This window comes from Camellia sinensis, chromosome 11 (genome assembly GCF_055761805.1).
Source record: "Camellia sinensis isolate YWXY chromosome 11, ASM5576180v1, whole genome shotgun sequence".
Classification (NCBI taxonomy): domain Eukaryota; kingdom Viridiplantae; phylum Streptophyta; class Magnoliopsida; order Ericales; family Theaceae; genus Camellia; species Camellia sinensis.
Window position 1 is genome coordinate 67649464 of NC_138971.1, and position 26430 is coordinate 67675893.

Here is a 26430-nt window from a genome sequence, read left to right on the forward strand (position 1 = left end):
GAGAAGATTATTGGGAATGGATTATTGAGAATTTGAGGGAGATACTGCCCATTTATATACTATCATTTATTTATATACTATCATTTATTCTTTTTTGAATGACTTATTTCACGCTCACCTAACTATTCATCCTCCCATCATTCCAATATTGGTGGACCATTACCATTATTTTACCTCTCTACTCACTGCTCACATCGAACCCGTTCCCGACAGCGTGCAATGCAAAGCGAGAGGTCTTTGTCTTCTTCGTCTGCTTCTCACACCGACAATGAAATCAACATACAGCGATTCTTCTTCTTCTTCTTCTTCTTCTTCTTCTCCACTCAGTTCAGTAGGACTTGAAGATCACAGATACAGTTCAGTAGGTCTTGAAGATCACAGATCCACTTCAATTCAATATCATCCAACCCATCTCTGACTCACCACCTCCACTACTACTCAGCCTCCTTTGTACCAATAATAATAATCAAAAAAAGTCAGTTACTTCACATTCCTTCCATTCTCTCTCTCTCTCTCTCTCTCTCTCTCTCTAGTGTCGGCGTTGGTGATAAGATAAGGTACGCATTTTGAGGTCTGTTTTCAATCTTTTCGTCTTTTACTTCAACTTCAAGATATTGCATATAGAACTTGGATCATTGGCTTACATTTCTTTTCACATTTTTCTTTTCCCACCTGTCAGTCAAAAAAAAAAAAAAAAAAAAACCCCATTTTGTTGACAGTTTCAAATTTGCCGGTATATATATAGATATATGTGCGAGTTCAAAGTTGTACTTTGAATGAATTCATAAATTGTTCTTGCTTTGCTCTGCACATCTCCAAAAGCGCTTGGGTGTGTATGTGCCCCGAGCAATTTAGCGGAGCAACAAGGTCTCTTTGTGATTTGATGTTATTTATTTGTTTCTCACTTAATTCATTTTTTCAATTCTATGCTATGATAATTTATTCACTTTCCTAATGAAATTAATCTTCCATCAATTTTTTTATTTATTTTAATAACTGATGATCGGCTGTGTATGTGTCTCTTTGACCCATTTATAATAACTACTATGGATCTTAAATTTCTATTCATCATTTGATCAAGCCCTTGCTAGATTCCGCCAAGGATCCTTTGTCCCAAATCTCTCTGTCCCAAAATACTCACAACATTTGGATCATTTAAAATCTCAAGATGCTGCAATCTCAAACACATGATCCAATGGTTGCAAGGGGTTTGGGACGGGGTCCGGGACCGGAAGGTTTAGCGATATAGGATCTCATTCCACTAGGTTCTCGAGATATAGTTTAAAACCTAATTAATCATATGATTTCTAGTTGAATTTGTTGGTGGGTTTTTTTTTTCCCCTTAAATCCTTTTTGTTTTTATAAGTAAATGTTTCCTCTACCCTTGTCAGATTGTTACTACTTGGTTCTGTTGTTGATTAGTAAGTTGTAGTTTCTTCAAAAATATTAGTATGCATTTCCCCTTTTGTGGCTTATACATGATGATTTCTTATTTTGCCTTTTGATTTCATTGGTGTTCTTTTGACCTGTAGAACTTTTACGTATGGCCATTAAGGCTGTGTTTGATTGGATGATTTGATAAGAGAAATGGAAAAGGAAAAGGAAATGCAATCCTACTTTTTGTTTGGTTATAGTGGAAAACATAAGGGAAAAGAAAGCGAGGGGGAAATGCAATTTCACTTTTTGTCTTTTGTGTTCACTTTAGGCTCTGCTTTTTTCTTTCTCTAATTCTCTACACAACCAAACACAGCTTGGAATTCGAATCTTATCAATTGTTTCTCCTTTTCTTTTATTTCCCTTTCTCTTTCCCTTTCCATTTCCTTCATCAAATCCTCCAACCAAACACAACCTAAGTGATCATCAACAGTTGAGGTTCCTTGGAAAACATGAGAAAGCCTATCGCTATTTCAAGGACGCTGTTTGTTCAAGTTCATATCCACTTGCTTGCATAGAGTTGTTCTTTTGGTCATCCATTTTTCTGTATGACATGCTTCTTATTTGAAAATTGATGAACTGTACAAGCATGCTAACTGATGGAATTAAGAGTCTTTTACTAATGCATATATATAATTTCACATGGGAAAAGAAAGTGAGGGAAATGCAATTTCACTTTTTGTCTTTTGGGTTCACTGAGGCTCAGGCTCTTTTCTTTCTCTAATTCTCTACTCAACCAAACATAGCTTGAAATTCAAATCTTATCAATTCTTTCTCCTTTTCTTTCTATTTCCCTTTCCCTTTCCATTTCCTTCATCAAATCCAGCAAACATAGCCTAAGCAATCATCAACAGTGATGCTGTGTTTGGTTTGAGGATTTGAGGAGGGATTTGAAAAGGGAAAGGGAAAAAGTGTGTGAAATTAGGTGAAATATTTATTTACATTTCACCTAACTTTTCCCTTTTCCTTTCCAAATCCCTCTTCAAATCCTCCAACCAAACACATCGTTAAGGTTCCTTGGAAAACATGAGAAAGCCCATCGCTATTTCAAGGACACTGTTTGTTCAAGTTCATATCCACTTGCTTGTATAAATTTGTTCTTTTGGTCGTCCATTTTTTCTGTACAGCATGCTTCTTATTTGAAAATTGATGTACTGTACAAGCATGCTAACTGATGGAATTAAGAGTCTTTTACTGATGGTTATATATAATTACTGCAGTTGTTCTTTCAATCTTCAAAACCATTTTATTGAATATGTTCTGTTTAATGATACTGGACAATTTGAAGTGCTGTTAGGCTAGTCAATTATTGTTTCTTTGTCCTCTTCTAGATTTTGCATGTAAACATCACCACTATTGCCATCTTCTCATGAATACTGATGACTATGATTAATGAGGTTCTTTATATTATTGTTAATTAAAAAATGGAAGTGACTCTTGACCCCTGCACTTTTTAAATAACTCCACTTAAGGAGAGGTTATTTGGTGGTCTTGGAGCAATGCTTCACACCACTCATAATTATTGCCACTTGTTCCTTCGTTTCCTGAAAGCCAATACAAAAGCAGTGGACCCCATTGTTTCAACCAATACAACACTAGTTGGGGCACTACATGGATTTGCAGGACAATATATTTTCACCACTCAAGGGATTGTTTTAGCAAAATAATGGCATTTTAGCAATTTGAGCTCAATTTTGTGCATTACGTTTTTGCCAGGTTGACTATTTCTACCTTCGTGTTCGTTCCTCTTCTGCAAGAAGTTTGCTTGAAGAAACCTTACTTGTGAAGCCCAATCATCTTCATTTAAAAACCATTCCCATGATTCTTCTTTCCAGTGCCCATGTTATATGAAAGTGTTATTCTTAATTTTTAAGTTTGGACCGGCCTCATCCTGGGTAACTTCAGTGAGATGAATGGAAAAATGATTTATGTCATTCTAGCCATGGGAGCTCAACTGCTTAGGATGGGACCTTTAGAGTGAATCAATTGGGACAATTTTGCAGATATATTCATGTTTGAGTCTTCTTTGATGTCTGAGTGAGATCTACATCAGGATTTTAAGAGTCATATCCTGTTAATATCACATTACATGGTACGCGTCAATTTTTGCTACATCAGCAAGCTGAAACCCTCTTGATTGTGTTGGGAAGAAGAAAAAATGTTCGGAGAATTTAATGGTTATGCAAAGACATTGTACATTTCAGGTTGGTTTTGGTTTGCACATTTCTAGGAAAATCAGTTGAGTGATGGATATTTGGGCTAGCGGGGTATGCAATTGTCTTGTCTTCAATACTACATTCTCAAGTCATTCTAAGAATGGATTAACTATTTTCATTTTGTGTATTCCTAATCAAGTGTAAAATCATAAGAAGAAACCCCACTATGTGGTTTTTTTCACCATAATCAGTAAACTGAAGTTAAATAATTTCACTTAAAACATTTAATGAAGTAACCATCTTCTCTTACAAATGTAACTGGCTTCTGCATTGTCATATAACTATTGTTTTCATTATTATTATTTTATAATTTTCATTGATATTATTAGGCCTATAGCATCAATATTACTGCCTGGTTCACTGAGAAGCTTTTGACCGTGAAAAAAAGAAAAGAAAAGATTTTCAGTGCAATTTAGGGTGTATATTAATTTTTTGTTTCTTATCCACTGTCACCCTTGATATAACTAGAAGTCCGAAAATTGGAGATGGAATCCCTAGGGGTGGCCATTTCCTTGCGAAGACAAAACTTAATGGAATAAATAGTTCATCTATGCAATTTTGCACAATTTCTAATGCTTGTAGCTTCTCTGTGTGTGTGTGTGTGTGTTTAATGTTACTGATAATAATTTGGTCCAACTCAGAGTATGCTTGACAAAGAATTCTTCACTGAATATGGTGAGGCAAGCCAGTACGAAATCCAAGAGTTTGTTGGCAAGGGGAGTTACGGCGTTGTTGCAGCTGCAGTTGATACTCATACTGGAGAAAGGGTAGCTATAAAAAAAATGAACAATGTTTTTGAACATGTTTCTGATGCCATTCGCATTCTTAGAGAAATCAAGCTCCTGCGACTGCTTCGACATCCAGATATTGTAGAAATAAAGCATATAATGCTTCCTCCATCCCGGAGAGAATTTAAAGATATATATGTTGTTTTTGAGTTGATGGAATCTGACCTTGATGAGGTAATCAAAGCAAATGATGATCTTACACCTGAACATTTTCAGTTCTTCTTACACCAGCTTCTTCGGGCTCTGAAGTATATACATACAGGTTAACTTTTTCTCTATTGTGATTTTATATCACATCCGTGGGCATTTATAAACTTGATGAAATATATTACTCTTTTCTGATTCTTGCAGCAAATGTTTTCCATCGAGATTTAAAGCCAAAAAATATCTTGGCAAATGCAGACTGCAAATTGAAGATTTGTGATTTTGGGCTTGCTCGTGTTTCGTTTAGCGATGCTCCATCAACTATATTTTGGACCGTATGTCTCTTTCTTGTGCTAAAAAATTATGAGGGTTGATGCTATTGTAACAGTTTTAGTCTTTGAAATTTGAATTACATCAGTTTTTTGCCTCAATATGTTGTTGAGTTGCGCAACTTTATTAAGTTTACATATTTAACGACTTACTAATTTTTCTGGTTTTATCTGACTTCAAGGATTATGTGGCAACTCGATGGTATCGTGCTCCTGAACTTTGTGGTTCCTTTTTCTCCAAAGTAAGTATGTCTCATGTACATTCAGGCCTGCCTGTGTTTCTGTCACCTGACATTGACCTTTATTCTTAGTCTTCTTTGTGATATATTTTACGAGTTAAGTCTTGATATTACACTTGGTTATATGCGTTCTTAATTCAGTGTTTGTATGTTTGTTTCATAGTCTACTGACATTCTTTACTCTAAATATTAACAACTTTCCTTTTTCTTTTTTCCATTCCCCTCTCTGTTAATGTATGTCTCTATTGTTAGGTGTCTTCGATTTTCTCACGTAGTCAACCAATTAAGGCAACCACATGCTTGATTTTGACATATCATTCCTCCTTTGAATGCAATCTGCACTGCTCTATGTTGCAGTGGTTGGGCAACCCATTAATCTGTTGAGTGCCAAGGGCCACTGTTGAACACTCCCCACATATGCAGGCCAGATAGCATGTGGAGGTCACAGAGAGATGAGAGGCGAGAGATTAGACTTTGGGCGAAGACTTGACCCACTAGAGACCACCTAGCACCCAACTGGGACTCCATATTAGATTGTTGACCACCCACTTTATTATTTATGATATATTCTCAACACAAGTAACATAGTTACTTCTGTTTTTATTAGGTTACACAATCTGGCTTCAATAATCTGAGCCATTGCATAAAGGTTTGTTCGAACCCTGTGTCCTGCAGGTGTGCTTGTTTTTGTTAAAACTATTCCAGCAGAGTTGAACAGAACCTATTTTGTTTTTGCCTCAGTTTATTCTCTGGTCCAGTGGCTGGTTGTCTGAGCCACACTCAGAGCAACCGATACAATTAGAGCATGTTCTGAACTTGGTACATCTTTTGGTTGTGGATAGAATCATATTAGCTTTCTAAAACTGATTTGGGAAGAATTAACAACTGTTGTTGATGTGATGTAAAATATATAAATGCATTTCATGGAATAGATGCCATTATGGAAGTATTTTGAATTGCTGAATGAATATTGTGAAGAATTCGTGAGTTCTGTTCTATAGCTCTCAAAATTATTATAAATTATCAAACAATAGCAATACAATTTCAACCACCCCAAAGTTTAGTGTTCTTTGCCCCCTAGTTCGATGATTCTTGAACTTTACTGTGGAATGTTCCTGACATTATTTTGACTTCAAATTTCTTACCATAGCTGCTCCACAGTGCTGTCTTGAGACAGTTGCCCAAGTGTTGGTTCATCTCAAGCCTTCCATGTAAAACATACTTTCTTGGACTTCTGATCAATCAGTGATCACCTTACCACGGGAATTGAATGCAGATATTTGGTATCTGGCTCATGATTAGCTCTTAGTCCTCTTGGTTGTATTAGTCCAACGTAGTTCTACGCCCTATTTGTTGTGAGAAATGATTTCAAGCAATGATTAATTAGTACCACAATTCTTGATAGCTCTTATGTTGCAGAGAGGAGCTGAATCTAAAATTAGAGGTTTTATTTTTATATGTGCAATTGGAATATTCTCTCTGAAAGTGTGGCTGATGAATATTATTGTATCACTGGTGTGTGAGAAGCATTATAATGTTTTGTTAACCTGAAGTTTTCGTGACCAGTATTTGATTGTGTCATGTTTTCTTTCCAAACACTTTAATGGTGAAGTTGTCTTGGGAATTGATGATTGTGGACATGACGGGCTATTTGTATATTCATCTTAGGATGGAGGGGGGTGCATCGGATTTCTTTTTCTCTATTTATGCATTTCTCGACCATTATTTGATTTGTTTCCCATTAGATGGCTTAGGGCTGGAATTCATCTTTTGTGTGTGTGTGTGTGCGCGCGCCTTGAGAGAGAGAGAGAGAGAGAGAGAGAGAGAGAGAGAGAGAGGTCTTTGGCAAGAAATGAATAGAAAAATGTGGAAGAGGTAAATTCCTGAATGTAAAGTTGAAGTTTTTGAAATCTTCGTCGGGAATGGGTTTGAAGCTATGAAGCACGAGTACGGGTATGATACAACATATGTATGTCGATACAGTAAAATCCAAAAAAAGTAGGATAAGGATACGGGTGCGGGTACGGCTTGGTATGTTTGTAAAAAAATATTTATTTCTAATTTAGAGTAATGCAAAAATTGATTACGTGGTTTAATTTGTTAAGATCCAACTTACAATAAACATTTAATGCCAAAGTTAAAAGTATAAATCAAAATTAAATGGCTATATATTACATAACTTGCAAATTATAGCTTAATTTTAAAATCATGCTAAGCACAAAACTAAAAATAAAAAGAAGTCTAGTGAAATGAATTTTACCTCTGTAGTAGAAGAATATATTGTTTCAACTGAGGTATGGTATGGCTTGGGTATATATTAGGTACGTCTGGGTATGTCAAAAATTTAAGAAGAAAATTTTTGGATATGGGTTTTGTGTACCCAATACATATGTAGAAGTACCATATGAAGTACCATACGGCGGTAAGTATCCGGTACGGGTACGACATGTTTTTCGAAGTACCCATGCTTCATAGGTTTGAAGTTTTCTTTTAGGATAAGCAAATTAAGTTTAAGGGATGAGGTTGGAATTTCTTTTATTGGCTTTTTAGATGTACTTAAGATTTTAAAATGTGGCCGCAACCTTACATAATGGTTATGGTGGTTGCCGTCACTTATTACGGCCGCTATAGCGGTATGATAGAAATTCACAACCGTAACGGCCGCAACCATTATGGTAAGGCCATAATGGCTGTTACATTGCTGCTACAGCACTGTTACGGCCATTACAACTTCTATGCTTCTATTTTTCAATTAATTTTTTTATTTTTATTTATTCTAAGTTTTGTATATAATGCTATTTTCTCTTTTTATTTTCTAGTTACATAGAACTTAAGTAAAAATCTTATCTATACATGTTTTGAATGTCAAATCTTCTAGTTGTACAAGATTTCATTACTTTTTTACTTAATTATATTGAATATTAACTGATATGTATTTCTCCTATGATAAATTTATTTTATATTGAATAATACTTTTATCTATTTCGCCTATGATAAATTTATTGAACAAAATTTATTGAAGTCAATTACAATTTTAAAGCTGCATTAAATGGTGATTCTTACGTATCAATGTGATCAGGGAAAATCATTTCAGTGATTATCTTGTCCTTGGTTTGTGCCTTATTATAGCTTTGGCTGTGCGTATAGATTGATATAATAATATCCTTGCTTTTGTGTCTCAACATTATCCAAGCTGCATCTAGTTTTTGTGCTGCCGGTAGTTTATAATTTAAATTCTTAAGGTTAAATATTAAATTCATGGATCATAATCCTTAAATATTCTACTAATGGATTTTTTGGAACTTCACATGTTTCTAGTACACCCCTGCTGTTGATATTTGGAGCATAGGATGTATATTTGCAGAAATGCTTACGGGGAAACCATTGTTTCCTGGAAAGAATGTGGTGCACCAATTGGATATCATAACTGATCTGCTTGGCACTCCCTCTAGTGAATCCATTGCAAGGGTTTGTTCTCTCTTTCCATCATTTGTCTTGACACTAAAATTTGACTTTTCATAATGTTTAAGCACCAAATTTCGGCATTCTGCATATTCTCTAGCTTTTCTGTGCTCTTAGTTTCTCATAATTTGGTTCTTTACAAATATACAGATTCGGAATGAAAAGGCTAGAAGATATTTGAATAGCATGAGGAAGAAGCCACCAGTTCCTTTCTCACAGAAATTCCCTAATGCAGATCCATTGGCTCTTAGTTTACTCGAGCGTTTGCTTGCATTTGATCCCAGAGATCGTTCATCTGCTGAAGAGGTAAGATTCAGTAAAACCTATTATACAGCACCACAATCTTTTTGATTTTGGTGAAATCTCTTGAGCTTTAATTTTAAAAATGGGGAAATTACCATTCAATGGTAATGTTTAAAAAATTATTACACATTAATGAAAAAGTTTATGATTTTAATTATTAATATTTATAATCTTTATCACTTTTTTGTAATTATTTTTTTCTGACAAGCACTGTTCTGTTATTGCCCTTTAAATATTTCTATGACTGGTTTTCTTCTCTTTACAGGCCTTGGCGGATCCATACTTCAGTAGTTTGGCAAATGTGGAAGATGAACCATCTGCACAACCTATTTCAAAACTTGAATTTGAGTTTGAAAGGAGGAAGCTGACAAAAGACGATGTAAGAGAGCTAATATATAGAGAGGTATGAAAATAATGAATGATCCTCCTTGCTTTTGTGGTGTTATCCTTTTTGTCAGCCATAGCTTATGGTCTATTTTCATTTGAACCAAACAGATTCTGGAATATCATCCACAGATGCTGCAGGAGTACCTTGATGGTGTAGATCGAACTAGCTTCATGTATCCAAGGTTTGGAATATAATTATGGGTTAATTACATGGACCTCCCTTGAGGTATCTAGCGATTACAGGGACCTTCCTTCTGGTTTATGAAATTACATTGTCCTCCCTTTCGTTATCTAGCTGTTAGGGTTGGTAACGAAAATTGCTTGAGTCAGTGTATTTTAATAATTAAATACCAAAATTACCCATATTTCCTAACATCTAAACATCCCAGTTTAATATATATTTACAAACAAACAAGCCACCTCAATATATGCTATAACCAAACAACCCCATCTTCTCTCCCCTCACCTCCTTCCTTGCCTCTCCTCCATAAATGACCACCAAAGAAGCACGGGTGCGGCGTGGGTACTCATATGTTATTAGTATCCCTATATGACAAAACCAAAAAAAAAGTACGGTGCAGGTGTAGTTCGGTATGTCCATAAAAAAAAAAAGTTTTTATAATTTATACTAGAAAATGACATAATCTAATAAGTACGGACATAGAAACGTAACATGACAATTTGAAAATAATATAGGACATGACAAGTGGGAGACACACACAAAATATATAGTTTTATATATACATTGTTTTTTTTTATTTGTATTTTTTATTTTATTTTTTTATCATTGTATCTTAAGTTATTTTGTTTAAATGTATAATTAGTTTCATGTGTGTTTTAAGTGATAGACATGTGGACCGTTCAAGTGTCCGAAGAGTGTCTGGGTCTAAAAATAAATTTAAAAAATAGGGCAAGTTTTGACTAGTGTCGAACATATGTCGGGAAGTGTCAGAAGAGTGTCGGTGTCCGACACGAACATGACACGGATACACTAGCTTCTAAAAATTGGCCCACATAATTAAGTACATGACAAATCATAAGTTGATACCTATCATTCCACATCATTGTGGGTGCAATTGGGGGGGGGGGGGGGGGGTTATTAGGGTTTTCAATCATTTTTCTTTTGGAATACCCATGCTTCGTAGAATACCACCAATAGGGCCCCATATACATGTATATTTGTATATACTAATAAATACTTATATACACTTATATTTATATATAGGAGTATAAATACAGTGTCCATATAAGTATATTAATAAACCAAACCAAACCAAACCAAACCAAGTCTTAAGTCCCATCAAGTGAGGTCGGCTATATGAATCATTGTTCTCTATTCAACTCTATCTAAGGCTATATTGTTAGTCAAATTAAGGAGATTTATATATATCTATTTACTACACTAGCCCACGTCAATCTAGGTCTGCTCCTTTCCCTAACACTTCCATTTACCGTCACTGTATTGCATCTCTTCACTATTGTCTCTGTTGGTCTCCGTTGTATATGACCAAACCATCTCAATCTATTCTCCCTCAACTTATCTTTTATCGGTATTACTCTAACCCATTCTCGAATATACTCATTTCTAACTGTCTTTTTTAGTCTTGCCACAATTCCACCTAAGTATCCTCATCTCAGCAACACTTATCTTATCTACATGTTGTTTCCTAGTTGCCCAACATTCTGTCCCATACAATATCGTTATTCTAATAGTCATTCTATAGAACTTCCCTTGTTGTCTAGAGGATACTCGTTTATCACGTAGTACCCCAAACGTACTCCTTCACTTAAGTCACCCCGCCTTAATTCTGTAGACCACATCCGCTCTAATCTCCCCAGCCATTGTGATAATCGGTCCTAAATAATGAAAATGTTCACTCTTAGGTAATGCCTGGTCCTCAATCTTCACTTCTTCTTTGCTTCCATTGTTACTGTTACTAAAATTACAGTCCATGTACTCTGTTTTAGTTCTGCTTATCCTAAATCCTTTAGATTTAAGTGTTTCTCTCCAAGTTTCCAACTTAGTGTTAACTCCTTCTCTAGTCTCATCCACTAATACGATATCATCTGCAAAAAGCATCCACCATGGCACACCACTCTGAATATTTCTCGTCAACTCATCTATAACTAAAGCAGAAAGGTAAGCATTTAAGGTTGATCCTAGGTGTAACTCTACAGTAATTAGAAATTCACTTGTTTCTCCCGCCGGCAATCTAATAGTGGTCACCACACATTCATACATATCCATAATCACATCAATGTAACTTTTTATCACCCATTTCTTCTCTAACATCTACCAAATTATATCTCGAGGCACTCTATTACATGCTTTCTCAAGATCGATAAAAACAATATGAATGTCTCTTTTCTTTTCTCTATACTTTTCTATTACTCTCCTGAAATTGACTTACTAGGCATAAACAAAAATTGATATTCTGACACCTCTGTTATATCTCGCAATCGACATTCTATCACTCTCTTCCATACTTTCATTATATGACACATTAGCTTAATTCCTCTATAGTTGTTGTAGTTCTGGACATCTCCTTTATTCTTATAGATTGGCACTAAGATACTCTTCCTTCACTATTTTCCTAGTTAACAAAATCTTGCTAAATAACCTAGTCAATCAAGCCACCTCCTTCTTACATAAACATTTCCAAGTTTCAATAAGAATATCATCAGGTCCTAAAGCCTTATTCAATTTCATTTTCTTAAGTACAATCTCTACTTCAAAGTTCCTAATCGTACGATAGAATCTGTAGTCTTGGTTTTCTTTATTACTGTCTACTTCCTCCCTTTTCACCTACCTCCATGTTCCTCATTTAACAATTTCTCAAAATAGTTCTTTCACCTGTCATTTATCTCTTTATCCTTCACTAATATCTTAGAGTCCTCACTCTTGATGCACTTAACCTGATTAAAGTCTTGTTTTCCTCTCTCTTATCTTAGTAAGTTTGTATATCCTCTTCTCTTCCTCCTTACTATCTAGTTTAGTGTATAGGTCATTTGAGGCTTTCAACTGAGTCTCTCTCACTACTTTTTTATCCTCCTTATTAGCCACTCTGTAGCTCTTACGGTTTTTCTCAGTTCTATTCACTATGCTTGATTTCACTTTTCAAAAAACACTTTTCAGAAAATTTTACTTTCTTATTTTCTGTGTTTTTTTGTTTTTACTGATTTTTTTTAATATTTTAAGCAATTTTTTTTTAATTTTTAGGCATACCTAACTTAGATGTATCTAAAAAGTAAAAAATTTGTAAAGAAAACCTTTTAAAAATTCACTAAATACCCAAAATACAAAAAAAATACGAGAATTCAGTACATTTTTTGTATTTTTATGTATTTATTAATTTTTTACAATATTTTTTCACAAATTTTTACTTTTTAGATACATCTAAGTAAGGTGCATCTAAAAAGTAAAAAAATGTTTAAAATTTAAAAAATATTCACTAAAAACAAAAAAAACACGAAAACTAAAAAACTTAGTTTTCAAAAAACTTAATTCAAAAAACTCAAACCAAACACACTGATTATTTTGCCAATTTTAAAGCACTTTTTTTTCACCTTTACTACTGCTTAAACCTCCTCCCTCCACCACCAAGTTTCCCTAGAGTTGAATCCCTTTCATTTCGACTCTCCAAGAACTTCTCTTGAGATTCTCCTCATATAATTGGTCATCGAGTTTCACATAGTGTTAGCATCATCTTCCATGTCCCAAGTACCTTCTTTACCCATTCTATTGTTAAATATTTCTAGTTTATACCCTTTTAGATCCCGCCATCTCGTTGTATGATGCCCACTATCCTTCCTGGCTTGGTATTGACCTTTAAGGTATAAATTTAGTACCAAAATCCTATGTTGAGACGTCAGACTCTCTTCAGGAATTACCTTACAGTCGCTACATTTTAGATGGTTCAGTTTTCTTACTAGAAAGTAATCTATTTGACTCTTAATTGACCCACTCTTAAAGGTTATCAAATGCTCTTCTCTCTTCTTATAGTATTGGCTACCACCAGGTCAGAAGCCAACACAAAATCTAAAATACTTTGTCTAGCTTCATTTTTATCACCAAAATCATACCCACCATGTACCCTCTCATATCCTAGTTTATCTATTCCTACAGGACTGCTCAAATTACCACCTATAATTAGGTCCTCTCCTACGGATATCTCTTGTAATCCCTCATTCATTTGGTCCAAAAAATCTCTTTTTAGTCTGATCATCTAATCCTACTTGGAGGGCGGATGCACTAATAACGTTCACGATATTTTCTCCAATAATTAGTTTAACTAATATAATGCTATCACCTTTCCTAATGATCGCAATTATATTTTCTACAAGGCCCTTGACAACTATTATTCCTATCATTTCTGTGTCTATTCTTGCTACTATAATATAGTTTAAAACCGGTATCCTCTATTTTCCTAACTTTCTCAGTTGTTCATTTAGTTTCTTGTACGCAAGCTATACTAACTCTCTTCCTAATCATGACAACTACCAATTTCATAGTCTTATCAGTTAAAGTTCCTACATTCCATGTGGCTACCCTAAACAGTCTTGGACTAGCTTCTTTATTCACACTTGTCCAGAAAAATGCAGAAACCTTTACCCATTTTTCACTGCACCCAGGCGTTGATGTGGCGCCCCTTGCTCACTTTTCGAAACTCCCAGAGGCAAGCGCAACGCGTCACTTAAGGGGAATGACTTAGTATTTAATCAATTCAAAGTAGGATTCATACTTAATATTATACTATATATATATACTATTCATGTCTCTATTCTTGCCATTAATAAATACTTATATATATATATATACTATTATTTTTATTTAGTGCCACATAATATATAGTTATGAACTATGTTACACGGACTCTTTGAAATTTCAGAGGTACCCGTGTCGACACGACACGACACGGGTACGGGTGCGGGATACGACTGGGATACGGCTCATTACAAATGGATACGGCTATGTTTTGCCCTAAATATAGAAGCAACGAAATAGCCCTAAGTACAGAAGAATGGAAAGAGGAGAGAGCAAGAACCTGGTCGCCGACTTCTCTCTAGTCATAGGCTTCGATCTCACCCCAATCGATGCTTCACTCTTGATCTCATCTCTCGATCGACCTCATCTCTGTCTCGCGCCAATCGATTCTTCGATCTCGTCTTTCAATCGATCTTCTCTGTCGATCTCCCCTTCTCTCTCGCAGTCGATCCATCTCCTCTTCTTCTTCTCTCTCTCCCCGATCTGTTCTCTCTGTTGTTATTGATAAATTCTATCTCTCTCTCCCTTCCTGTTTTCGATCTATTTCTTTCTTCTCTCTCTCTTCTCGTCTCTTGTTTACCGTATAATAATAAATCATATAATTTGTTATATAATAATATCTAATTAAATCATATATAATAAAAAAAATAAAAAATCTAATAAAATCTATAAATTACATTATTTATTTATTTATTTTAACATAATTTGTTATTCATTATTTATTATATATTTTTTATTTATAATATATATATGTCAATTAAAAGTAAAAAAATAAATTAAAAATATTATCAATAAAAATAATACATAAGATAAAAAATAATAAATATATTTAAAAAATAACTATTTAACTCATCTTTATATAATACATATATTTAAAAAAATTAACTATTTAACGTTTCCCCGTACCCGTATCCAAATTTGGATCCATATCCACGTATTCTCAATTTTTAATTTTTAAGTGTCCGACCCCTACATACGCACCCGCACCCGCACCCACACCCGATACCTATAGCCGAGTCCGTGTAACGTAGGTTATGAATATATATACAGCGTCCAACTGATGAACTAAACATCAATGGATTTCATTCTAGAACAATGGCCGCCATTGCTGAAGCCAAACACCCCATCCATCTTCCTCATCCTCTCTCTAGCCGCCACTTTTTCTTCGTCACCATGGGATATGCATGTATGTGTATATATATTTGAATGTAATTTGGGGGGATTTAATTGTTGAGTAGTTGCAACAAATTATTTTTTGTTGGTGGCTGAGAAAACGGCCTAGGAGGTGGGGGGTGTGCTAGATTTTACAGTTTACAAATGACGGGTCGTCCAACAACCAAACAATGTCACCATCGTCATCTCCTGCTGCCCTCTGCCCTCTGAACCTCCCTCTGATGATCAATTATCCAGAAAATAGGTGTGTGAGATGGTGCTGAGAATGGTGTTGGGCGGTGAATGGAGGAGGTGCGGTGAAGTGGCTGGTGATGGGCCAAGTGAACGTGGGGGGTGGAGGAGGCATTGGGATGGAGGAGGGGAATGGGGGCTGGAGGTGGTTTAGTTTGTTTGGATAATGGGATAGGGAATGATAGGTACAAGTTAAGATTGGTTGGGTATTTTGGATGATAGGAAAATTAATAAAGAAATAATGGAAATTAAAATTTTGTAGGAGGGAAAAATAGTGAACTTATAATTTTCGTAACTTACAGTCTATTGACAACTCTGACGGAGGGCAATGCAATTTCAGAAATCAGAAGGTCTATGTAATTGTCAGATATGTCAGGAGAGGTCTGTGTAATTAACCCTATAATTATTGTTCTTAAATCATTCATATTCCACTTGTCTGGAATGCATTCAAAATTCTCATATGTGACTCCCTGCCATACATTTTATACACATTCTTATTCATTCTTATATATGCTTGGGAAGTTCTCATTTGCAGCTGCTATCTTGCAATGAACATAGCTGGCGCCACCATGTGTTTTCTTGTTCTCAGAAAGAGACCAAATCTCATGCATGTAGTGTGTTTATTGCTATTGTACACCTCAACTTAAGGGTCATAAAAACATGGATTAATTACAAAGACCTCCCTTGAGGTTTTTGAAATTACACTGACCTCCCTTACTTAACCTAACAATATACATAGACCTCCCTTCCACTATGTCCCTGTTAGATAATTAACAGAAAATTGTGATGTCAGCATTTTTTAGTATTTAAATTCCAAGACTACCCTTAACCAAGCACTCCTATCCTATCTATTAGTTATTGTAATTAAACACACCTTCACAACCAAACACGCCCTCCACCTCTCCACAACCAAACGCCTCTTCATCTCTTTCCCCTCCCTTCTGTCTCTTTCCACTTTTTATTCTCTCCATTACTGATTGCCACCGGCTAACCACCACCATAACCACTCTTTACAACCTATGAAGCACGGACACGGATACGGACACGCATACGGACACGGACACGGATACGGGACACGGCAATTTCTAAAAAATGGGGACACGGACACGGCAGGGGACACGGCAAATTTTTTAATTTTTTTATAATTATTTTTATTTTAATGCACATTAATTATTTTATTTATTTATTATATTTTTTAAATAATGTGTTCTAATTAATTTTTTTATTTTATTTTACATATGTATTTATTTATTTATTTTATTTATTTATTAATAAGTATATATTATTTTATAATATGTATTATATATTATCTTATAAGTATATTTATGTTATATAATAACTATTATATAATATATAACCATTGTATTATATATTATCTTCTAAGTATATTTATGTTATATAATAACTATTATATAATATATAATTATAATAGTTATTAGTTATAATATATAATAATAATAATAGTTATTATAATAGTTATTGTTATTATAATATAATAATTATAATAGTTATTAGTTATAATATATAATAATAATAATAGTTATTGTTATTATAATATAATAATAGTTATTATACATATATTATACTACTATATGGATAAAGACGGGGGAGACAGAAGAGAGAGGGAGACAGAAACAAAAGCGAGAGAGAGGGGGACCAGACCACCGATCGTGATCAGCGAGAGAGAAGGAGCCCAGCGATTGCGCGATCGCGATCAGCGAGAGAGAGGGAGACAGAAGCGATCGCGATCGCAAGGGAGGGAGAGAGAGAGAAGGCGAGAGAAAGAGAGCTCTGCAAATGCGAAGCCGAAGGCGAGAGAGAAGCTCTGAGTTGAAGTGCACTGGATCGTCGAAATGGACTGGATGGAGGTCGATTGGCTCGAGATCGAAGGCTGAGAAGTCGCCGACCAGGTTTGTACTCACTTTCTCTTTCATTTACTCTTCTCCCGTGTCCCATGGCGTGTCCAGATTTGGACACGCGTCTCTGCCGTGTCTCCGCCGTGTCCCTCGCAAAAAAAATTAATTAAATTAAGGGGACACGCCAGATGCCGTGTCCCGTACGTGTCCCCGGCGTGTCCCCGTGTCCCCGGCGTGTCCCCGTATCCGACACCGCCACGGCTTCCATTTTGGCGTGTCCATGCTTCATAGTTTACAACCTCCTCCGCCACACCTATCATCCACTGCCACTCAATTCTCACCTATCACCAAACCCCTTCGCAGCCATGTCCACCAAATAACCCCCACTATAATCGTGGAAACAATCATTCCATTTTCCATTGATTCCAATTAAAGCAACTAGACAAAGTGGAGTTTGCAATTTAAGATTACATATATACACAATATACATTTTACCAAGACACGCCAATCCATTTGCTAAATCCAGCAAACTGATCACCGCAGAACTGGTCATTATGTTTGTGTGCGCAGATTTAGTCAATTAAAATACATTTTATCTGTATGCACAACATAAAATATATGTGTGCCTATAACCCACCACTGCCGCCTCAAATCCACATTTACCTGCAAATCTACTCATTGCAAGTCCATCACATGGGTTGCAGATCTGTTGGGTTTTGGGTCGGATTTTGACTCCAACAGGAAAAGGTGTTGGCTGTCGAAGGGGGTAGGTGGTGTTGTTACCAGGCACACCATCCATCCACTAGGTTGCTTCTTCATCGCCATTGTTCTCTCTGCCAACACTGTCTGAAGATCACCCACCATGGCATCTGCATAGTCTGGGTCTTTGCCACTTTAGTTTCCCTCACTCCCCTTTCCTCCCTGTTTTCCATTAGTAGGGCTGTGATCTGTGGGGTTGGTGGTGTGGTTATGGGAGCTGATCAGGCATCATTGGCTGTCTTTATGTCAAGGGTGGTTTTAGAGAGAGAGAGAGAGAGAGAGAGAGAGAGAGAGGAAGGGGAAAAGGGTATGCTTAGTTGCAAAAATAAGTAATGGGATGAGATTTGAATTGGGGTTGCTTGGCTACATGTACAAGGGTGAAAATGTAAAATCACTTATTCCATCTGTGGCTGTTAATAGACAATTCTGACAAGGGAGGTCGGTGTAATTTCTAGAACCTCAAGGGAGGTCTTTGTAATCATTAGAAATCTCAGTGGAGGTCCCTGTAATCAACCCTAAAAACATTATATAACTACTCCCAGAATTATTGCTTCCAGTTAATGAAAAGTGAAGTAAAAAATTCTGAGGAATTCTCATGGAGTTCTTTCTCCTAAGATACCATATTGCTTCTTATCTAGATGTTAATGTTTATTAAGAATTTTCAGTTACAAATAGCTATGAGTGTTTACTGATTATGGTTGAAATTTGACAATACTGGGGTGCTCGCAGATTGGTTTTGTGTAGTTTGCGGTTTAGTTTTGACCCCCGCATCTATGCGGTTTTTGAAAAAGTCAACCCGCAACCGCCCGCAGTGCGGTTTGCGGTTTGTGCGGATAGGGTTTGCAAATGTGCGGGCGGTTGCGGGCGGTTTGCGGTTTACACTTTTTTCTTTAAAAATTAATTTTTGAGTTTTTTTTTTTCCCATCGAATTTAGGCATCAGATTCATTTTATATATTTGTGATCATTTGACAACAATTTTTTTGATGAGTTTACAAATAAAAATTGAATGTCAATGCATTAAATGAAAGTACCAAAAACAAAGAGACCCTACACTAGCATTTTTGCCATGAAAAAAATATATATCAATGCATTAAAAAATATATATCAATGCATTAAAGGCTGTACTCAATTAGAATTGCCAATTCAGTAATCAATAATCAAAATAGAAACTCCATCGACCACTAGAAGGAAAATTTTATTAGGAAAAAGTGGATGAGTCATCAATGGAAATCATATAAGAAACCAAGTTTAGGACTTGATAATTCTACGACATTAAGAAAGTTGAGAAATACTTAAAAATAAGGATGCTAGTGTCATAGAGAACATAATGGGGCTCATGTTAAAGTTACAAAGTTGGTATATGAAAATAATAATAATAATAATAATAATAATTAAAGTGCGGGTGGTTTTTGCGGGTTGCAGGTTTAACTTGTGACCCGCAAATTTGTCATATTTCAAACCGCATCCGCCTGCATTATGTTTGCGAAACCGCCCATTTATATGTAGGTTGGGTGGGTTAGGCGGTTTGAACGGTTCGAATAAACCGCTGCCCACCTATTACTATCCACTAACCAACTTTATATAGCTAGGCAAAAAATGTAGAAAATTCTGTACTGCGATTTTTTTTTACACTATCTTGTGCAGAGACGATTATCTTGCCCTAGGAGAATATAACACCAATGTAGTTCTCTTGTAGATTACAAGATGAAACTAGATGGTTTATAAATTATAATGTATATACTAAAAATTGTATTTCAATTCAAAATTTTGTATGCTACCACTAGTTTTTTTCTATGTAAAAGATATATTACACATGTCATGCATTATTTGTTACTTGATTGATTCTATTAAACCTGGGTAATCCATTCATGATTCAAACACACTGAGTAGTTGTCTTTAAATGGCACTGTTCTTGTTGCTACAGGAGGAAAAATAGATTAAAACCAAGTTTGAGACCTGAAAAAAAAAAAAAAATCTTCTTCCCTTTCAGCCTGTAGTTCAAATGATGTTGATGCAGCACACGCAGGTTTGAAGCAAGTTTTAAGCTAACTTAGGGTTATGTTTAGTGAAATACAGCTAGGGGTGGTTAGGGTTTGGTTATGAATGGTTTGGGCTTAAGGAAACAAGAATTTGTGACAGAAGAAAGACCGTCAATGGGCTGGAAGTAGTAATTTGTGAACAGAGGCAATAGGAAAAGAGAAAAAAATGAAGAAAACTAGGAATCACTCCTAGAATCCCTTAGGCATCACACTTAAGGTTGGGTTGCATCACACAAACCCTAAAGAAGCCTCAAAGCGCTCAACTTTTTTATAAAATATTAACTCTATTAAATTAGAGGCATTACATGGCTTTATATAGACTTTAGAGACTTCATAAACCAACTGGAATCAAAAAAGGAAACTACTATAATATTTTAGACTTCCAAAACTAATTTAAGATTAAAAAAAAAAACATAAATAAAACTCGATTAAATAACTTGACCCACAAGACAACCCATGGGGGACCCATATAACCCATGTTAGTAAATATAAAATTATCAAAATACCCCTAACTTAAAAAATCCTAGAAAACATAAAACAATAATAAAATAAGATTCTAATAATACTAGAAATATAATTATAGAAGATTTCTATCAGTTTCTCTATGAAATCATGCCAATGTCCAAATATCATCACTTCTCTGAATTTAGCCTTCTTTGAGCTTCTTATACTCTGCATCATTCTCCCTTGGTTGGAAAAAACTCAACCTCAAATTTTGAAGTGTTGAAGTATAAGCATCCACAAGTTTTGAAATTGCATCCATAGCTTCATGTTAAAATCTTTAAGTTGTTGCCACCTTTTATTTGTTGGAGATAGGAACAAAAATTTTGAGAAATTGATCTTGTCCTTCATGATACTAAATATGTAGGGAATGACAAAATCAATAGAATGAATTGAAACATTCTTGAATTAATCCAAATCTTGGACTGCAAAATTCATTCCATGCATTTTATTCTTGTTTGGTTCTATTGGAGAGAATTTAGGCAGCAAATTGGTGACTTGTAAAGCCATATTTTGCTCAGCACTAGCAGCTGGTTGTGTCAATTCTTCAGTCCCTACAGCTTCCATAGCATCTAATTCCTCGCTTTGGATTCTAGCCTTTACTTGAGTAATAACTAGATATTCTTGAGGTGCTTTTGGATCATCAATAAGTGTCTTGTTATCCTTCAAAATCTGGTCATCTTTCGTTTTGGGCAAAATCTAATTGTTTTCTTTTGCTTTTGACTTCAGTTGCGCATCTTTGACAATAATTTTTTTATATTGGTGCTACTTGTGATGCATGTCTTACACAATTTTGTGGTTGCTATAGCAATCCTCCTTTTGTAGTAGGCTTCAAAACTATAGATTTCTCCCTAAATTTTATGAAAACTCAAATTGCATAGCCGTTTCAATAACATCTTCGAGATCCTCCAAATATGCACGAGACATCTCTTCTTTAATTATAGATCTCAACCCACTTTTGAAATGAGTAATAATCATCCATTCACTTTCTACCACTCAAGATTTGATAAATAATTCCTTGTATTTTCTTGCATAATCAATCACATATATCACCTTGCTTAAGAGCATACAATTGATCAAGAAAGCATCTTGAAGATCCTTCGGATGAATATTTTCTCTAAGAAGCGTTTTACCTTCTTCTCAAGTCAATCCACTTGTTTGGATCTCCCACAATGTGAAAATATCATGGCGAAACCTTCAGCTTTGATACCAAACTGATGCCGTACACACAGGTTTGAAGCAAATTTTAAGCTAACTTAGGGTTATGTTTAGTGAAATAAAGCTAGGGGTGGTTAGGGTTTGGTTATGAATGGTTTGGGCGTAAGGAAACAAGAATTTGTGACAGAAGAAAGACTGTCTATGGGCTGGAAGTAGTAATCTGTGAATAGAGGCAACAGGAAAAGAGAAAAATGAAGAAAACTAGGAATCACTCCTAGAATTCCTTAGGCATCACGTCTAGGGTTGGGTTGCATCACACAAACCCTAAAGAAGTTTCAAAGTTCTCACTTTTTATAAACTATCAACTCTATTGAATTAGAGGCATTACATGGTTTTATATAAACTTTAGAGACTTTGTAAACCAACTAGAATAAAAAAAGGAAACTACTATAATATCTTAGACTTCCAAAACTAATTTAGACCAAAAAAGAAACATAAATAAAACTCAATTAAATAACTTGACCCACAAGACAACCCATGGGCAACCCATGTAACCCATGTCAGTAAATATAAAATTACCAAAATACCCTAACCTTTAAAATCCTAAAAAACATAAAAATAATAACAAATTAAGATTCTAAGAATACTAGAAACATAATTATAGAAGATATTTATCAGTTTATCTATGAAATCCTGCCAATGTCCAAGTATCATCACTTCTCTGAATTTAGCATTCTTTGAGCTTCTTGTACTCTGCATCAGATGTGGTTGCTTGTGTGCGCACAACTAGGACAGTGGTCATTAGCTTTTACAGTTCTGCTTCCATGTCATGAAGTTGCATGTTTCTTGGGTTTGTTTATAAGTTATATCTATTTTTTTACCAAACCCAGGTAGTTTTTAAATAAAATTCCCGAACACTCTACTTTGTGAAAGCATATCTTAAACATGTGACTCTGCCCTTCCATCCCTTAGATAGATAGAGAGGGAAGGCAGAGCTATTGGTTTTTTCATGTTGTCAAAGAGTTGAACAATGGTTTTTTCAAGATTGAAGTTTGAATCGGAAAAAAAAAGTCTCTTAACGAAAAACAAACAGTTTTTGATCGGTACCTGGAAAAGCGTGATGTGGCTTAAAAGTCCCGCTATTGGCTTTCTCAGCCTTTGTTATGCTTCAGCCTCTTCTTTAGATTTGGAAATTCTCTTTCTAGCCAACCTCCCTGGATCTTAGGATTCGGGGTAAGAAGGTGATTCTCACTGGGTTTCCGAACCATTCTAAGAAAGGCATTCGCTTGCTGATGCAGCTGATTCTGCCTCTGCTAATGCTTTTGTCTCAGCGGATTTTTCCCATTAAGCAGATGGCACTTGGAACCGACCGAGGTCCTTTCCTTCCCTGTAATGATGGCAGCACGATGCCAATTCCGCCTCAGAGCCAGAATCTAGTGTTGGTTCCTTACCGCTACAGAAGAGCTGAATTGCACGGGGACGAAGGCCCTTATGCCAGAGTCCATGGTATTTGTATCTTTTTTATAGTTGAGGGGGGACAAGGCTTCTAGTTCTTCCTATTTGACCTGAAACCGATCGATCTAGCCATGAGCAGGTTGAAGAGAGCTCTAACAGGCCTTGGAGGACCGAACCCATGTATGCGAAAAAATACGGGGATGAAGCTAAAACCTACTCCTAACAAGTTGCTGGATCGAAGTAGGACATTCTCAATCTGCCCGCCCGCCAGCTGCAGAGGGGGTTCGATTCCCGTTATACGCAATGTGGCGAAAAAAACTGATTCAACGAGATATGCCTTGCCTGCATTAAGATTTAAATGTTAGTTCACCAAGACAAAATCACAAGTTGCTGGAACAAAAAAATGAAAAATAAAAATTGCAATTTCAACTTGTGATTTCACTAAACAGAACATTGGAAGTTAAACCTAAGACTTCATTGAAGTATCAAATCGGTGAGATGTTCACTCTAGATGAAATTGTAGGTCGATAATGCGATTTCAACCCAGGTTTGTGATTTCACGCAGTACCTAGATTTGAGAAATGCGTTGAAAACTACTTGGGTTTGGAAAAATTGTTTGAAAATTACTCGCTTCTGGTAAAAACCTGCTGTTTCTTTCACTACAATCAGCGTTTTAGTTTTTATCCACCTGAGCAACAGTTAATTTCTTTTGTACATGCATATCGGATTGTGATGGAAGAAACTCTAACTCTAATGCCATTTCAGTGGAATTGATCGATTTAAGCAACAATTTACCAATCTCGAGGAGCACTATGGTAAAGGAGAAAGAAGCACTCCTCTTCGAAGACAATATACCTCTTTGCCTAGGTATAGTGTTACACAAAATATGTCAGCACTCTTCAGACTGATGATACTATTTTGTTATCAAGTGTTTTTTTTAATACCTATTAATGTTTTTTTTTTTTTTTTTTTTTTCAACAGAGAGCGGGTCTGTGCACCCAAAGATGAGTCTTCTGATGAAGACAGCGAGTTTGGAAAGCGTGCTACAGACTATATTGCTCGTACATCCTTTCAAAGCCCCACAAGATCACGGAGGAGCAACAAACCTGAAAATGCTGAAAAGGCTGTAGTAGCTATGCAGAATGGCCCTAAAAAACAAAATTATAGTGGTCGTGACCTGTTCTAGCATTAGTGCTTCCAAATGTGTCGGCTTAAAAGGGAGAGACTTTGAGGTAAGTAATTAGTGATTTAGAGAACTGAAACACTTTCATTCTTATCTACGTCTGTAATGTACTGCAGGAAACAGTTACAGAGCAAAATGGAAACGTGGTAAGTGGATAGTCAGAGAACTGGGCAGCATTGCATACTCTATAGTATACTACAGTTGGGTGAACTATGGATGGCTGCAACTTTTTTTTCTTCTTCTTTGTCTTTTATTATTATTATTATTATTATATAGGAAAAATTGGATATGTAGTGTAGACATTGTTGTATTAATTCTGTGTTTCAACATTTACATTTTTGTTTCATACTGAATTTGTAGCTACTATTATGATTTGGTTTCAAGTCCTTAGATCTGTTGACTTCCTAGTGCTTTTATGCAACAGTTTCACAATGAATCATGATGAAGCAAGAGGTTTATTTTAGTTTGTCGTCATTACTTCTGTTCTGTATCTCTGTTGGATATCATGATATTTTGGGGCATAAAATGAAAGTCGAGCATTCTTTGTATTGTACATCTGAAGTAAGCTATTTGGTGCTACAGTCACAAACAAGTTTTGAATGGAGGTGGGTGGGATCATGTCTCGGCAGGTTAGAGTCGACGTGAATTCCACACCTACCTATTTGGAACTTGAGGGCTTGGTATTGATTGGTGACATCATGTAAGCCAACCATATAGAGAACTAGTAGATCATAGCACTGGCTGCTGGCTGCATCATTTGATAGGGGAAGAATGTTGCATCTGACCTTTATTTATTATTATTATTTTTATTAAGTTGGAACAAGTATTGAGTGCGATGGTTTTTATCATTGCAATTTTTGTTTGGGAGAAATTTTTATTTCCACAGATTCATTTCATATATTTTTTTAGTTTGGATATCAACTTTTGAGTAAAACTACATAGTTTAGAAATCAAATTTTGAATGAAAATCTAATATTAGTTTGGCTTAGAAGTTGATTTCCAAACTATAGATTTTGTTGAAAAGTTGGTATATGAACAATTTATAGTTTTATTTGGAAGGAGGGGAATGTTCCAGTATGCAATGCATATCGTATGCAAGTCTACCATAAAATTACGTAAATTTTTATGAATTTACATAAATGATCTTACAAAAATGGGTAAGTGAAATATAAATTTGCGTGAGTTTGTGAAAACTAAAGATTTACATGAATTTGTGTTTGATTTATGGATTTTCATGAGATTATTTATGTAAGTTTGTAAAACTTTATATAATTTTTAGGTCGGAGAAAATCCTTCGCTTTGATGCCCTTCAACCTCGGTAATACATAATGATTAAAATAGCAAAACAAATTAAAACCATGTTTGAGACCCAAAAGGGCAAAAAAAGGTTTTTTTTTTTTTTTTTTTTTTTTTAGGGAAAAAAAAAAAAAAAAAAAGGTTTTATACTGTGGGTAAGTTAGATTTGGTAGGTCCATTAGAGCAAGGGGAAATATCACTTCGATAGTATTTATAAAAGATAATTACAAATCAGTGATAAATTTTATAAAATATTTAATAATTAAAATTTTAAATTTTTTCGTGAATTAGTAATTATTTTTTCAAATTAACACTGATTTGTAATTTTCTCTTCAAACAATGCATTGATACAGTAGGAAGAATTACAATTGAATTTATTTGACAAAAAATGTACATAAAATTATGGGGGTGCAACTCTTTTCTGGGTTGCACTTCCAAAATATTCTCGCATATTGATAATTTTCTCGGCCACCTCCCACTAATTTTCCCAATTCCAAATTTTGTCAAAACATACTTCGTGTTAAACCATTTGTAAAAATTATCAATATGCGAGAACTGTTGTAAAATTACTTTAGCATTTACCAATATAAAAATTACTTTCCTCTTTGAAAAATTAGAACTGTTGTATAAAAATTAGAACTGTTGGTAATTGCTTTAGCATTTACCAATATAAAAATTACTTTCCTCTTTGAAAAATTAGGACTGTTGTAT

At 35.2% G+C, this 26430-nt stretch overlaps 1 long non-coding RNA gene and 1 pseudogene across 2 annotated transcripts; one reads left to right on the top strand and one right to left on the bottom strand.

Annotated features, from left to right (window-relative positions):
- LOC114311493 (mitogen-activated protein kinase 9-like) lies at positions 1-24886 on the top strand (annotated as a pseudogene). The gene is made up of 11 exons (XR_014343977.1): positions 1-557; positions 4292-4700; positions 4790-4917; positions 5094-5153; positions 8469-8618; positions 8763-8918; positions 9181-9318; positions 9411-9484; positions 24006-24107; positions 24222-24472; positions 24540-24886. The product of XR_014343977.1 is annotated as a mitogen-activated protein kinase 9-like (transcript).
- Positions 14241-22289, bottom strand: LOC145801995 (uncharacterized). The gene is made up of 2 exons (XR_014343978.1): positions 17627-22289; positions 14241-16488 (listed from the first exon to the last, which is right to left on the bottom strand). It is a non-coding gene; the product is annotated as an uncharacterized LOC145801995 (long non-coding RNA).
- Positions 24887-26430: the final 1544 nt, after the last annotated feature.